This window comes from Oryctolagus cuniculus (genome assembly GCF_964237555.1).
Source record: "Oryctolagus cuniculus chromosome 17 unlocalized genomic scaffold, mOryCun1.1 SUPER_17_unloc_2, whole genome shotgun sequence".
In the NCBI taxonomy this organism is placed as follows: Eukaryota; Metazoa; Chordata; class Mammalia; order Lagomorpha; family Leporidae; genus Oryctolagus; species Oryctolagus cuniculus.
In genome coordinates this window covers 1,001,575-1,018,022 of record NW_027208203.1, presented here as the reverse complement: position 1 = coordinate 1,018,022, position 16,448 = coordinate 1,001,575, and the positions used below count along the sequence as shown (strand labels likewise).

The 16,448-nt window shown below is 48.0% G+C and overlaps 1 long non-coding RNA gene and 1 other non-coding gene across 2 annotated transcripts in view; both read right to left on the bottom strand.

The window, feature by feature from the left end:
• The window catches only part of LOC100347036 (uncharacterized), a 52,572-nt gene extending 48,726 nt beyond the window's left edge, over nt 1–3,846 (bottom strand). The window contains exon 1 of the transcript XR_011385768.1: nt 2,720–3,846. This is a non-coding gene — a transcript (uncharacterized protein). The remainder of the gene's footprint in view (nt 1–2,719) is intronic.
• A 659-nt stretch (nt 3,847–4,505) lies between these two features.
• Nucleotides 4,506–14,770, bottom strand: LOC138847891 (uncharacterized). Its single transcript, XR_011385770.1, has 2 exons — nt 14,309–14,770; nt 4,506–4,711 (listed from the first exon to the last, which is right to left on the bottom strand). It is a non-coding gene; the product is annotated as an uncharacterized lncRNA (long non-coding RNA).
• Nucleotides 14,771–16,448: the final 1,678 nt, after the last annotated feature.

Genomic DNA, 16,448 nt, shown 5'->3' with positions numbered 1-16,448 from the left:
CCCACACAGCCCAGCTGGCGCCCTGGCCAGGGAAGAAGGGGCCCAGGTCAGCCTGAGGCAGCAGAATGTAATTTGTTTTTTTTTTGCCAAATGGGCTGTGGCACTTCCTAGGAAGATGCACCCCGAGTGAGACTGCATGGGGGGTTGTGGGGGAGCATGGCCGTGACCCTCAGAGGCAGCGATGGGATGGCAGTGTGCCAACACACGTGGTCCACGACCCCCCAACACAAACATGGTCCACAATCCCCCCATGCGGTCCACGACCCCCCCACACACACACCTGGTCCAGGACCTCACACATGTGGTCCACGACCCCCACACACACAGTCCACAACCCCACACACGTGGTCCATGATCCACACACACATGGCCCACAACCCCACACAAACACACACATGGTCCACGACCCCCCCACACATGTGGTCCATGACTTCCCATGTGGTCCAGGTCCCTCCTCCAGGGCTGGAGCAGCAGCAGGAAGACAGGCAGCCTGGCCTCACCTGGTCAGCAAACACGTTTTGCTGAAAGGAGGGAGCAGGTCTGCTCCTGTGGCCCTACAGCTGCCAGCACCTCCCTGGCCATGGCCGGGAACCTGGCCTCGAACCTCGGCCAGACGCCTGCTCCCTACAGGAGACTCGCGACAGACAAAAGGCAGCCAGCCACTGAAACGCAGCTCAGCCTGAGTTCCGCCAGGTGCCCTGTCCCACAGAACCTCCGGCAGACGGCAGCAGCCCATAGCGATGCTGAGCAACCCCGGGTCACACACAGCACAGCACAGAATGTGGTAGTACAGCTGGGGTTGTTTAATTCATCTGACGGGAGGAGAGAGAGAGAGAGAGAGAGAGAGAGAGAGAACAGGGAAGGAGGGAGGGAGAGAGAGAGAGGGAGAGAGAGAAAGAGGGAGAGAGGGAGAGAGAGATCCTCTATCTGTGGTTAACTCCCCAAACGGCCACAACAGCTGGGGCTGGGCCAGGCCGGAGCCAGGTGCTCCCTCCGGGTCCCACATGGGCACAGGGACCCAGTATAACTTAATTCTAAAAAGTTGGCTCCCGGGGCCAGTGCTGTGGTGTAGCAGTAAAGCTGCTGCCTGGGACTCTGGCATCCCATAGGGGCACCAGTTCAAGTCCCGGCTGCTCCACTTCTGATCCAGCTCTTTGCTGTGCGCTGGGAGAGCAGTGGAGGATGCCCCAAGTGCTTGGGCCCCTGCACCCGTGTGGGAGACCCGGATGGAGCTCCTGGCTCCTGGTCAGCCCAGCTCCGGCCGCTGCAGCCATTTGGGGAGCGAACCAGCGGACGGATCTCCCTTTGTCTCTAATGTCTTTCTCAAAAAAGAAAGAAAGAGAAAGAACAGTAGGTTCCCATAGAATCCTCAGGCCTCGGTCCACGGGGCACGTCCAGGGAGGGCGGGGGCGGCGCTCTGGCTCTGTCTGGGCCCAGGGCTCAGTACAGCTGAGCACCTCGCAGAGACCACAGAGTCCACGCCAACCCTGCATGCAGAACCCTGTCCTCGCAACCCCACTTCTCAGCTCCACCCCAGGCTGGGTCAGAAACCCCTGTGACCCCCACCACGGCCCCTGTCCCATGGCACGCTCCCCCTCTGTTAATGGAGCCAATGCCTTCCTCAGCCCCAGGGCCACGCACGGGACCCAAGGTCCTGCCCAGCCACCGCTCCTGAGGCCTTGGGTCCACCCCCTGCCCTGCCCTGGCCCGAGCCCCCTACCTTCCAGGGCCAGCGCAGTGAAGACAGGGTCTTGGGCCGGTGCCCTGCGCACGTCCTCCAGGATCTGCTCCACCGTGGGCAGCACCATACACTTCTTGGCCTTGGAGCGCATGCCTGCAGGTGGCAGACTAGGCCATTACAAGGCGCGTCCCCGTCTCGGCCACTGCCTGGTGAGGCCCTGCACACCTGGGGAGCCTGCCCTGCCCTGGCCACAAGGGGTGGCGGGGAGCCAGGCTGGGACCCTACCCCGGCCTCCTGGTCCCAGTAAACCACAACAGCCAGCCCATGACTCACCGGGCGGCAAAGTATTATTATAATAAATGAAATGATATAGGAAAACATAATAGGTCAATTAAAAGGAAGAGATAATAAAAAATACAAGAGTTGTCAAGATTCCCAAAACAGCCATCCAAATAGGTGAAAAATGCATAAAGACGATCACTGAGTGTTTAGATTACATGTTGAAAATATTTAATAAAACTCAGCTTCTAATAAAAAAAACCTTACATCAGTGAAAACAAGCAGAAAGTAACTTCTTCAATCTGATCAAGATTAAAAGAAACCTACAAAAACCAACACAACTAATACAGAACCATTGAAAGCTTTTCCCTGGACGTAAGCCTACACCCAGATGCCACCACTGTTTCTTTTCAACTTTCTATTGTAAGAATTATACACAAAGAATTATATAGGATGACACTTAAGCACCTAAATAATTCATAAAATCTAATAATAAATACAACTGATACATAAATTTAACAATATTACTGAAAAGATTAATGCATAAAATCCACTAATTACTAAGTACCAGCAAGAAACAAACAGAAAATAATATTAAAGGGCAAGAGGCAGACTAGAAAACAAATATCTAGGAGAGATGAAAAAAAGGATTGAATTTGTAATATCTGTAAACATTATAAATATTAAAAACCCCACAGAGAAATGAGTCAGCAATATGAAGAAAATGAAAAAGACCAAAGCCAATAATCTCTAACTCACCTAAGCAGGTTACTGCAGCCTCCAGGTGGGATTCTCCCAGGAAGACCCATGGGGAGGCAGGAGGGTCCCAGCTGGTGGCAGGACCCTGTTGGTGAAAGGGTGCAGCCCTGGAGGAGGCCCTTGGCCCCTGAACCCAGGTCTCACCTCTCTACCATCTGGGGTGGCCTGGAGTTCCCGTCCCTGCTGTAAAAATGCTGATTTGTTGCGTCTTCTGGGTCCTGTGTGCTGACGGCTATGTGAGCTGTCCAATCAGGCGCGGTGACATCACTGCCACATAATCACACTGGACTGTGACACCACAGAGTTCCAAATTCCTGGAGGAGAGAGGTCCAAGGAGGGACCTCTGCCGCTGGGAGACTCCGGAGGTAGTGTGGCATCTGCTGTTCTCTGACCTTGTCCCCCACAACACAGCCCATCTTGGACTCCTGGGAATGGTGAGTGTGTGTGGCCAGGTGTCCAGAGTGGGGGAAGGGGAAGCTGGTGGTACCTGCTGGCAGGACGCTGGCTCCCAGAGGGCATCTCTGGAACCTTGGGCCCCATCTTGCTGTCAGCACAGCACTTCCCTGGGTTCCTTGTGGCCTAGCGGGTGGGGCCTGGACTGGCACCCAGGACCCAGGCACCCTGCCTCTTCCCTGTTAGCAGAGAAGTCTGGGCCCCAGAGCCATCTGTGGGGAGCTGAGTGGCAGCAGCCCCACATTTCCCAGATTGTGCAGTGGGAACAGAGTGGTCACTAGGCAGCAGCAGTGCTGTGTGTATGGGGTTCATGCACGTGAGGAACTGTCATCTATGGGGTCCTCAGTTCTCCTTTCTTCCCATGTGGGAAACAGGGTCTCAGTTTCAGGACCTGGCCTTTCTGCGTAGCTTTCTAGGAAATACCCCAGTAGTTTTAGTATGTGCAATTATTAACTAGAAACAGTGTAGACTGCCTAACGATTTCTAAAATTTACAAGGAGGTTGAAGCTGTTTTTATGTGAAACTGTCAAGAAAACTTGAGAAAAGTTCTACTTTATTACACACAATCCTTTTTTAAAGAGATCATATAAATAGATGTTTTTGTACTGACATTTGGTAAATAATGACAGATTTCCCATGAGACTTTTTGTAAAGGAATTAGGACACATTTTAGTTTCTCATTTAATGTCTTCATTTTTATATATTATTTATAACCATTCACGATATTCCCCCTAAACTAGGGTCTTCTTGCATTTTATTTGTTAAACTTTTCTTTGGTGAAGTATTAAGACTTTTTTTTTTACTGTAAAGTGTATTTAAAATGTTATCTCAAAAACTAAAGAAAAAATACAAGGAAGAAGAGTGGGAGAGAAGAAGGATATATCATTATGCTTTTAGAATTGTGTATACAAACGATATTGCATCTGTTTAAAAAACTACCAATTTGGCTGGTGCCACAGCTCACTAGGCTAATCCTCTGCCTACGGCGCCAGCACCCCGGGTTCTAGTCCCAGTTGGGGCACCGGATTCTATCCCGGTTGCTCCTCTTCCAGTCCAGCTCTCTGCTGTGACCCGGGAGTGCAGTTAGGATGGCCCAAGTGGTTGGGCCGGCAGTCACATGGGAGACCAGGAGGAAGCACCTGGCTCCTGGCTTTGGATCAGCACAGCACGCCAGCTGTAGTGGCCATTTGGGGGGTAAACCAATGGGAGGAAGATCTTTCTCTCTGTTTCTCTCTCTCACTGTCTAACTCTGCCTGTCAAAAAAAAAAAAAAAAAACTACCGATTTCACAAATATTTACATATGGAATTTGACAAATATTTAAAACAAAATCAGACATTGTAGATACTTTCATTTTGATTATCATTCTTATCTAGGAGATCAGAAAGCAATCCTATCCTCTCATGTTAAAATATCCTAATATATTAGAGTGGATAGAGTTCTTGGCTCCTGGCTTCAGTATGGCCCAGTCCTGGCCATCGTGGCCATTTGGAGAGTGGACCATCAGATGGAAGATCAGTAAAGGTCCCAGAAGTGCCCCCTGGAGGACATGAACAGACCATTTAGAATGTCAGTGCATGCCAAGGTTGGGTCTCTGCAAGCCACAGGCTCCCTGCTCCTCTGTCCTGCCCCAGTCACTATTAAACCATTTAGGGAGTAAGAAGCAAAATTACAGGGCAGAGACATGGGCACGGAGGATACTCACAGAGAAGGGAACCCCAAACTCTTAGCTCCTGCCTCTCTGCCATGCAGATATGGTGGTCACTGTGGTGCTGTGACAGCCGGTTAGGGACAGGCTGGCCATGGGGGCCTTGGTGGGAAGTGAGACGACCACTGTGCCCAGGCATCCTGCAGAGATACAGGGCCCTGATTCTGAGGGTGGCAAGTAGGCCAACACTGCTTCACCTCACACTCACTCCCACACAGGGGTGGGGAGGAGCACTTGGCCCCTGTGAAACTGCCCTGCCAGGTAGATCAGAGGTCTGTGGAGCTGCGAGCATGCCACAGGGAGACACAACGGAGCCAAACTGGACAGAGAAAGTAGCACCTGCCATGCTGTGTGCTGAGCTCTTTGATTCATTGGTGGCTTCTGCGCCTGACCTCCCCATGGGACTGGCTGCCAGGCTTGGTAGAGGAAGTCTGTCTGAGAACCCCGTGGCCAGGCAAGGGCTTCCTTGACTGACCCTACTTGCTGCACAGAATTTTGGCACTAAATTACGCTGTTTCCTTAAAGCTTTATTTTACATTTATTGGTTTACTGTACTCAGAACTACACATTACTTGGGTGAAGGTGGAGAAGCAGGGTGGAGTGCACCTGTGCAGCCTGGAATGTGACCATGGAATTGAGGAGTGACTGTAACTGGTGGTTACTTGTTACATGGTGACACAGCTGCTCAGTCTCAAGTGCCTGTTAAATTGTGAGGTGTCACAGAGTCAAAAACATTATGGAAAAATAAAGTATGTATCTGTCTAGAGTTGATATTGGTATAATATTTTCATTTTTGATGTAGTCTAATTTATATTTTATTATTTTTTAAGATTTATTTATTTATTTGAAAGTCAGAGTTACACAAAGAGAGAAGGAGAGGCAGAGAGAGAGAGAGGTCTTTCATCCACTGGTTCACTCCCCAACTGGCCGCAACAGCCGGTGGTGCATCAATCCAAAGCCAGTAGCCAGAAGCTTCCCCCAGGTCTTCCCACATGGGTGCAGGGACTCAAACACTTGGGCCATCTTCTACTGCTTTCCCAAGCCACAGCAGAGAGCTGGATCAGAAGCAGAGCAGTCCAGACTAGAACCAGCACAAATATGGGATGCCGACACTGAAGGTGGCAGCTTAACCCGCTACACCACAGGGCCAGCTCCTAGTCAAATTTATATTAATCTTTCCTTCTATCCAGTACATCCATAAAGTTTCACTTAATTTTGTCTTATTTTCAATAGCTAAACATAATTTTTATCTTTTTCTTTGAGGCAGCCTTTGGAGAGATGACCCTCACATTAATCTAATCAGGACTCTAGTTTTAGTGATTTTGATATTTTGATACTCCTGGATTCTACATTGCTTTTCTCTCCTACTGAATCTTCATCAAGAAAGGCCCAACAGGGCCCGGCACTGTGCCTCAGTGGGTTAGGCCATGGCCTGAGGTGCTGGCATCCCTTATGGGTGCTGGTTCATGTCCCAGCTGCTCCACTTCTGATCCTGCTCCCTGCCATTGCATCTGTGAAAGGTGCTGAGGATGGCCCAAGTGCTTGGATCCCTGCACCCACGTGCGAGACTGGAAAGAAACTCCTGGCTCCTGGCTCCGGCCGGTCTGGGCCTTGGGCATTTCGGCAATTCTGGGAGTGAACTAGCAGATGGAAGACATCTCTCTCTTTCTCCCCACCCCCCGTTCTTCCCTTTGTAACTCTGCCTTTCAAATAAATCTTAAAAAATAAAGACCCAGCATTTGCTGAGGTCTGAATTTCTAGTCACTTCTTTATGCTCTCCATTCCCCTCTTTTTGAAATAGAATTTCTATAAGAGTTTTCCAAGCATTTGCTGCAATTTTATGTGGGTGTGGTGGGAGCAGTAAATTTGATGTTGGTTTCACAGATATAAAGATGGAGAGGGATGAAGGCAAGAAACTATACTCCTATCAGTTCATCAGAGAAACCTTCTTCAACGTATACTCTCACCCCACCCCAGGGGCTCATGTCTTTGCCATTTTCTAAATTAACTGCATCTCTCAAAAGGTCCCTATGCAATTATAGCATTCATTCAAGGGCTGTCTTTTCAGTCCCTGTGAATACCATCAAAGGATTTAGATTGTAAAATTAAATGTTAATTCCTCATAATTTTTTAAAAATATGTAAGTCTTCAGAGAGGCATATGTTTTCCGATGAATAGAAGGATTTGGTTTACTATTATTTACCCCAACCTGTCTAGATTAGAGGATAAAATTGTTCTCTGACTCTTAATTTGAAAGATGTATATTGAAATGACTTGTTCTTTGTCTTAGTGTCTTAATATACATGTTTATATATATATATATCTGCTTTTGCTATCACATATATACATACATTACACACACATATATCTGAGGATACTTCAAAAAATTGTAAGAAAATAGAGTTAAAAGAATTCTGGCACAGGCCTTGTGGCACAGCAAGCTGGACACTACTAGAGACACCTGTATCCAATACTGGAGTGCTGACTGAAGTCCTGGCTACTCTTTTTCTTTCTTTTTTTAAAGATTTATTTATTATTTGAAATGCAGAGCTACAGAGAGACAGAACGAGGGAGGGAGGGAGGGAGGGAGAGAGAGAGAGAGAGAGAGAGAGAGAGTTCTTCCATCCAATGGTTCACTCCCCAGATGGCTGCAATGGATGAGCCTGGCCAGTCTGAAGCCAGGAGCCAGAAGCTTCCTCCAGGTCTTCCCACACAGGTGTGGGAGCCCAAGCACTTGGGCCATCTTCCACTGCTTTCCCAGGCTACAGCAGAGAACTGGATCAGAAGTAAAGCAGCCAGGTCTCAACTGGCACCCATATGGGATTCCAGCAGTGCAGGCAGTGGCTTTACCTGCTATGCCACAGCCCCGGCCCCTGGCTACTCTATTTCTGATTCAGCTCCTTGTTAATGAATCCTGGGAGACAGCAGATGATGCCAAATACTTGTGCATCTTTCACTCATTTGGGAGACAAGATCATCATCCTGGCTCCTAGCCTGGGCTAGGACCAGCCCTGGCTGTAGCAGACATTTAGGAAGTGAACCAGAGAATAAAAGATCTGTTTCCCCTTCTCTCTTCTCTTTCTCTATCTCCTTTTCAAGTAGCTGAAAATAAACGCCACTAAGAGACTGCTGAAACTCAGGGCTGGTGCTGTGGCATAGCAGGTAAAGCCGCCGCCTGCCGTGCTGGCATCCCATATGGGTGCCAGTTCTAGTCCCAGCTGCTCCACTTCTAATCCAGGTCTCTGCTATGGCCTGGGAAAGCAGCAGAAGATGACCTAAGCCCTTGGGCCCCTGCACCCATGTGGGAGACCCGGAAGAAACTCCTGGCTCCTGGCTTCGGATTGGTGCAGCTCCAGATGTTGCAGCCATCTGGGGAGTGAACTATCAGATGGAAGACCTTTCTCTCTCTCACTATTCCTCTCCTCTCTCTCTCTGCCTCTCCTTCTCTGTCTGTGTACTCTGACTTTAAAGTAAATAAATAAATCTTAAAAAAAGAGACTGCTGAAACTCTTAAGAGAGTTTGGTAAAGTTGCAGGATATGAAATCAATACACAAATATCAATACCCTTTGTATACACAGAAAAATGCCATGGCAGAGAAAGAACATGTAAGATCAGTATCATTCACAATAGCTACAAAATATTTCAATACCTTGAAATAAATTTAACCAAGGATGTCAAAGTTCTCTACAATGAAAATTACAATATATTGAAGTAAGAAATCAAAGAAGACACAAAAAAATGGAAGAACCTTCCACGCTTGTAGATTGGAAGAATTAACATAATCAAAATGCTCATACTATCCATAGCAATTTACATATTCACAGTTATCCTAAAAAGAGATAAGCAAAAAAAAAAAAAAAAACCTCAAAGTGGTCCAAATCAAAGTACCAATGACATTCTTCTCAGATCTACAGGAAACAATGCTAAAATTTGTATGGAAGTACAAGAGACCCCAGATAGCTAGCGCAATTGTAAACAAGAAAAAAAAAGTCAGAGGTATCACAATAACAAACTTCAAGTTATCCTGCAAGGCACTTATGTTCAAAACAAGCCTAGTACAGGCACAAAAATAGACATATAACCAAGGGAACAGAATAGAAACCCCAGAAATCAATCCACACCTCATAGCCAACTAATCTTTGACAAAGGAACTAAAATTGATCCTTGAAGAAAGGCCAGTCTCTCTCTTTCTTTTTTAAAAAAGATTTATTTATTTGAAATTCAGCATTACATACAAGAGAAGAGGAGGGAGAGAGAGAGAGAGAGAGAGAGAGAGAGAGAGAGGTCTTCCATCTGCTGGTTTACTCCCCAATTGGCTGCAATGGCCAGAGCTGCTCCGATCTGAAGGTAGGAGCCAGGAGTTTCCTCTGGGACTCCCACAAGGGTGCAGGGGCCCAAAGGCTTGGGCCATCCTCCACTGCTCTCCCAGGCCATAGCAGAGAGCTGGATCAGAAGTGGAACAGCTGGGATATGAACTGGTGCCCATATGGGATGCTGGCACTGCAGGTGTTAGCTTTACCTGCTACACAGGCATTGGCTTTACCTGCTACGCCACAGTGCCAGCCCCCAGGCCAGTCTCTTCAACAAAGTGTTGCAAGATGATTGAATCTCCACATGAAGAAGTGTGAAACAAGACCTCTACCTTATACGTTATACAAAAATCAACTCAAATGGATCAGGGATGTAAATATATGATCTGATACTAGCAAATTACTAGGGAACATTGCAGAAATTTTGGCATAGGCAAAGACTTCTTCGAAAAGACCCAGAAGCACAGGCAATAAAAGCAAAAATAGACAAATAGGACTACATCAGGCTAAGAATCTTCTGTACTGCATAGGAAACACAGCAAAGTGAAGAAGCAACCGATAGAACAGGAGAAAATATTGCAAACTATGCAACTGATAAGAGATTAATATCCGGAATCCATAAAGAGCTCAAGAAACTCATCAAAAAAAAACACAAACAATCCAGTTAAGAAATGGGTAAAGGACTCGATCAGGCATTTTTCAAAGGATGAAATTCAAATGGCCAACAGACACCTGAAAAATACCCAGGATAATAGCCATCAAGGAAATGAGAAGAAAAACCACAATGAAGTTTTCCCTCATCATAATTAGAACAGCTACTATATTAAAATCAATAAACCATAAATGTAAGTGAGGACGTCAGGGAAAAGCTGGGAATGTAAACTGGTATCACCATTGTAGAAGACAGTATGAAAATATCTCAGAAATCGGAAAACAAATCTACCATATGACCCAGCCATCACACTTCTGGGAATTTACCCAAAAAATGAAAGCAGCATATGAGAGAGTTTATCTGTACCCCTATGTTTAATGCAGCTCAATTTGCAGTAGCTAAGATACAGAATCAAGCCAGATGCCCATCAACCAATGTTTAGATAAAGAAAATGTGGTACATATAAACTATGGAATGCTACTTAGCCATAAAAAACAATGAAATTTTGTTGGTTGCAACAAAATGGATGCAACTGGAATCCATTATACCTAGTGAAATAAACCAGTCCCAATGAGAAAAATGTTTTCCATGATCTGTGGTAACTAATAGAGTACAAAAATTTAATGTATATGAGTGAAATGGACATTTTGTGGTTTGATTATTGTTTACAGCTCTTGTCTCTACCTTTGAAGAACAGTGTTTTGTTTGTCTCTCCTTCTTACTGCTTGTTACATGTGACTTGTTACTACTTGTGTTAGTGGGGGGTTAAGCTTATGATTATAAAATAAACTGAAAGTAAGTCACTGCAAAAATTAAAAGAAAGAGTAAGAAAGCAATGATAAGGGAGGGTAGAGTAGGAAGTATCACAATGTACCTAAATCTGCATGTGTGAAATACATGAAATTTACTCAACTTTTATAAGTTTAAAAACCCAAAGTACTGAGTTTTTTAAAAAATGTTAAAACTATCACTCCTTCAAATGTCACTTACCTACTGGCAATGTTGGTTATTTTTTCATCCCTAACTTCTCCCAAATAACTGCAAGTCATATAAGATCAGAAGCCATTTCTCCCTTTCATACCTTACATCATCCCTCACTCCATCCCAACACCAATGGTGGTATTTCAATATATATGGTCACTAATACATTCCACAGCAAGTAAAGTAAATGTATTCCTAAAACTTATTGAGATTTTCCTGTATGCTTTATTTTAAGCACTTTAGAAAGATTAGCTGCTTTATTTCTCACATTTATCCTAGGAATTGCAGCTTTTAATGCCTCCATTTTACACATGAGAAAACTGAGATTCATTAAGTAACCTAAGGAACAAGTAAATGACAGAGGCAGAATGAAAACCCAGGTCATTGAGTCCAGGTTCCATGCTACTACTCCACATGGGCTCTGAAGGGGCTATTTATTGAACTCTGTAACTGTGTGGCCAAGTTCCTACAACCTGAATTCTGATTTGGAAGAACTCAGAAGAGCAGTGAAGAGGAGGCAGACATTGAAGGGGAAACACCTGCAGCCATGAAGCTGGACCATGTTTTCTGTGACAAGGACAGCAACTTCCACACTTCCAGAAGAACGACCCTGATCCCAGAACCCTGACAGAAGAGGCAAAGCAGCTTCAGAGAGCAGTGAGTTGTCTTTGAGCCAGGTGATTAAACCCCTCTGATTTTGCTGGCCCTAATCATAATCCAACTGGTCTAGATGCTACCCCCTGTGCAAGCCTAAGCTGGGAGCTTCCTGAGGAATGCCTGGGCCTCAGAGAGCATGGCCAGGAGCTTCCCAAAGAGTATGAATGGAGGCACAATCCTGACAGTGCAGACCTTGGCTCCTGCCATCAAAACCAGTGCAGTGTCCACTGCCCATCAAGACAGTCCCCGGGGCCAGCACCAACAAGGAGTCTAGCTGAGTATCAGAGGCAAGAAATAGGAGGCAACAGCCACGCAGGTGACAAATAGGCAAACAAGAGTCCATTTTCCTTCCTTCTGACCAAGCTACCCTGAATCTCCTTGTCCAGAAATGAAGTGAGCCCCAGCCACCTACTGCCAGTCTTCATGGGGGGTGATGGTGCTGTGGGAAAATTCCCTGTGATGGAACTCCAGAGTGCCCCTGTCCAGGACACAGTGACCAAAAAGCTTGGTAAAACCAAGGGCCAGCGGACCAGAGTCCCTTCCTCAGGGAACCCCAACACCAAAGACCTGGAGCTCAGACAATAGTGAGAAGAGCAGAAACAGTTCTTCAGGGAGGGAAGGGCCCCAGATGGCCAACTCAGCCCCCAGCTTGGGTTCAAACCCTACTGGGAGGGAGTGAATTACAGAGAGTAACCCTAGGCTTATCCTGACCTGTTCTCAGGTGTCAAAGGCTCCTCCCAGGTCAGACATCAACCTTCAAGTTCCCTCTACTCTGGACAACAGATTTCCTAGATGTCAAGCAGCAGACTCAGTCCCAACAGGCAACAGGGATCATGTTTCCCAATGCAAGTAGAAAAGAGGCCGCATGAAGCACCACAGCTCAGAAGCCCAAGAAGTGGGTCATGGGCCTCCGAAGCACAATCCTTCTAATCAATAGTTCCCACCACCTCCTGTGAAAACCTAGTCCATGAGTAAAACCAGATGCAGGCCTTGGTGGGCAAGGTCCTGATGGAGTTGCTGAAGCAGGAAAGAAACGGCCATAGACATCACCAAGATCAGCAAGAATGATCGCAGGAGCTGCAAAGCAGGAGCTTCCTGGGTCCTGTTGGTGACGAAGGCCCCCAGGAGCGAGCAGAAGCAGAAGCCGAAGGCTGGGGAAGGTGGAGATGGTGCCAGTTCCCAAGAAAATGCCTCTAGGATTCCAAGAGGAAACAAAAAAGCAGTGCAAGTGGTAATGGCAAAGAAAAAATGAAACTCCAGAGTGCCTGGGAGTGCCTGACACCCACGGATCCAGGGACAAGCCATAAGGGGATTTGGGAATGGTGAAGATTAAGGGTGGAGGTCAAAGCAACCCGAAAACAAGGAGAAGCAATCTAAAAAGGAAAGACAAAGGACAGCACAAAATGGAGAAGCAGAAAGCAAAAAGAAAACCTTCATCCCACAGCACAAATATAAATTTCCCAAATCCAGTATAACAAATATAAAATAGGAAAACTCTAAATTAAACTAAGCAAGTTGAATCACAATTTAAAGACTACCAACCAATAAAAAGTTACAGAAACAAAATTTAAGTTATAGAAATACAAAATATTCCAAACATTTAAGAAAAAAAAAACAGGCACACTTATATTTCCCAGACATGCCAAGGTAGAAATAAGCACAGAATATTTTCACATATTTTAGAAAGCCAGCATTACATTGATTATAATGCAAATTGATCAGAACTTGAAATATGAATTAAGTGTAAGCCTGTCTTTTAAAAACACATGCATATCTCCTTAGTAGTTTTATAATAAATGAAATACATATGAAAATAAAATCAATAACAAGTGAGATAGAAGAAAAATGCAAGAGGTGGTAACATTTTGAACAAGCCATGTAGATTGTCCAGGTAGTTGAAAAATTCAAGAAAATCACATGACCATTTAGATTGAATGTTGAAAAGCATTTAAAAAATTCATTGGAGGGTGAACCAAGGGCAAAGGAAGACCTTTCTCTCTGTCTCTCTCTTTCACTGTCCACTCTGTATGTCAAAAAATAAAAAATAAATAAAAAAATCAGCATGTAATCAAAAAAAAAAACTTACTAGCTTTTTAGTAAAAATAAACTGTGGCTTCCCTACTGTGATCAAGGTTGTTTAAAAGGATCCTACAACAAACAACATAATTAATACGGGATCATTGACAGATTTCTCCCTTTAGAAACCTAGACCAGCTGACTCCACTGTCTCCAAATTCATCTTTTTTCATTACATCTGCATTTATTCCAAATAGAATTAATATATTTATACTGAAAAGTCAGGCATATGAAATTCACATATGCACTTGTCTGCATTAGCATAGAGTTAGTGAACCTAAGAATCCTCAATTCCAGGCTGTGGTACATTTTTTTTTTTTTTTTTTGTCTCCAGCTTCTTACTGGAGGAGTAGTCGGGGGAGGGGGAAAAGAACAAAAGGAAAAAATAAGGTGTAAAGATCAATTTCTAAGCAATAAAATCTCAGTATATTGGAGATCTTTATTTAGAGAGAATCCATAACATCTAAAAACAAAAACTGATACATGAATTGAACGAGCTTTCAGGAAAGATCAATATCTTTAAAATCCACTAGATTACCAAGCATCGGCAAGAAACAAATAGAAGATATTAAAGGTCAGTAGGCAGAGTGGAAAACATATATTGACAGGAGGGAAAAAAAGGCTTCAATTATGTGATGCCTTTAAGCATTCTTCAAATCAATATTAAAACATGATACAAATGGCCCAACAGAAAAATGAGCAGAAATACAAAGCGAAAGCCCCTAAGCCAAGAAGCAGAATTTTAACTCACCTGAAGCAGGTGACCGCCAGCTGCAGCCAGGATCCGCCTGCGAGAAGCATGGGGCGACCCCGGGGTGATCCCAGCGGGTGGCAGGTGCACCACGCGGAGAGGAGCCCAGGAGGAGGGAAGGGGGCCGCTTCCCACCTCTCCTGATTCACACCAAGCACAGACCAGTTAGGGAGCCACGCCTTGGAGGATGCTGATTGGCTGAGTCTTTTGTGACGCTGTGGGCGCCCCCGTCCAATCAGCCACGGTGATGTCATCACGCGGGATCTTGACGTCACAGTGGTGTTAGAGTTCCTAGGCAGAGCGAGGTCCTAGGAGATGGCCGCGCTGCTGAGAAGCTAAAGAGCCAAGTCGGGGTCTGCGCTCTCCACCTTCACAAGCTGGGAGTCACCGGGTAACTAGGAGCTGAGGACCGCGACGTGGTGAGTGTGTGGGCCTGGGGGTCCCGACAGGGGGAAGCGGAACCAGTGGAAGCTGCCTGGGACCCCGGACCCCTTCCCTGGCACCCGGGACCCCCGACGCCCAGCCATACCAGGACCCCCGGGACCCCCGACGCCCCGCCTCTTCCCTGGTACCCGGGACTGTTGACGCCTGGTCCCTCCCTGGCACCCAGGAACCCCGACCCGTTCCCTGGTACCCATGACCCCCGACATCCGGCCCCCTCCCTGGCACCCCGGATCCCCAGAGCCCGGCCCCTTCCCCGACGCCCAGCCCCTTTCCTAGCACCCATGACCCCTGATGCCCAGCCCCTCCCTGGCACCTGAGACCCCCGACCCCTTCCCTGGCACCCATGACTCCCAACACCCGACCCCTCCCTGTCACTCGGGATCCCAGAACCCGTCCCCCTCCCTGTTACCTGGAACCTCCTACCCCCTCCCTGGCACCCATGACCCCAGACACCCTGCCTCTTCCCGACATCCAAGATCTCCCTGGCTCCCACTGCCCCGACGCCTGGGCTCTTCCCTGGCAAACGGGACCCTCGACGCCCGACCCTCCCTGGCACCAGGGACCCTGAAGCCCAGCACCTCCCTTGCACCCGGCACACCCGATGTCCCACCCCTCCCTTTCACTTGGGATCCATGACGATCGGCCTCCATCCTTGCACCCAGGACCTTGACGCCCGGCCCTTTCCTTGGCACCCAGGACCCTCAATGCCCGGCCCTTCCCTGTCACTTGGGACCCTAGATGCCCGGCCCCTCCCTGACACCCGTGACCCCCGACACCCAGCCACTTCTGGTACCCTGGACCCCAGATGCCCAGCCCCTTCCCTGGTACCCGGGACCCAAATCACCCGGCTCCCTATTGGGCCCCAGGATCCCTAACACGTGGACCCCTCCTTGAAACCCGTGATCCCTGAAGCCCGGCTGTCCCTGGCACCCAGACCCCTGATGCCCAACCCCTCCCTGGCACCCAGGACCCCCAACCCCCTCCCTGGCACCCGTGGCCATGACGCCAGGCCCCTCCCTGTCCCTCAGGACCCCAGACGCCCAGCCCCCTCCCTGGCAATGAAGATGCCTGACCATTTCCCTGTCACTGGGACCCCTGATGCCCGGCCCCTCTCTGGCACCCAAACCTCAATGCCCGACACCTCCCTGGCACCCGGGACACCCAACAACCTCCTGGCACCCGGGACCATTGACAACCAGCCATACCAGCACACCCGGGACCCATGACACCAAGCCTTTCCCTGGCACCTGGGACTGTCGACGCCCGGTCCCTCCCTGGCACCCGAGAACCCCGACCCATTCCCTGGTACCCGTGACCCCCGATGTCCAGGCCCCCCCTGGCACCTCGGATCCCCAGAGCCCAGTCCCTTCCCTGATGCCCTGCCCCTCCCTGGCACCCGGGACCCCTGATGCCCAAATACTCCCGGGCACCCGAGACCCCCAACCCCTTCCCTAGTACCTGTGACCCCTGACTCCCGGCCCCTCCCTGTCACCTGGGACCCCAGACACTCAGCCCCTTCCATGGCACCTGGAACCTCCAACTCCATCCCTGGTACCCAGGACCCCCAACACTTGGCCCCCTCCCTGGCACCCAGAACCCTCAATGCCCGGCCCCTTCCTGGCACCCGGAACCTCTGACTCCTTCCCTGGCACCAGGGACCCCTGACACCCAACCCTCCCTGGTACCCGGGACCCCT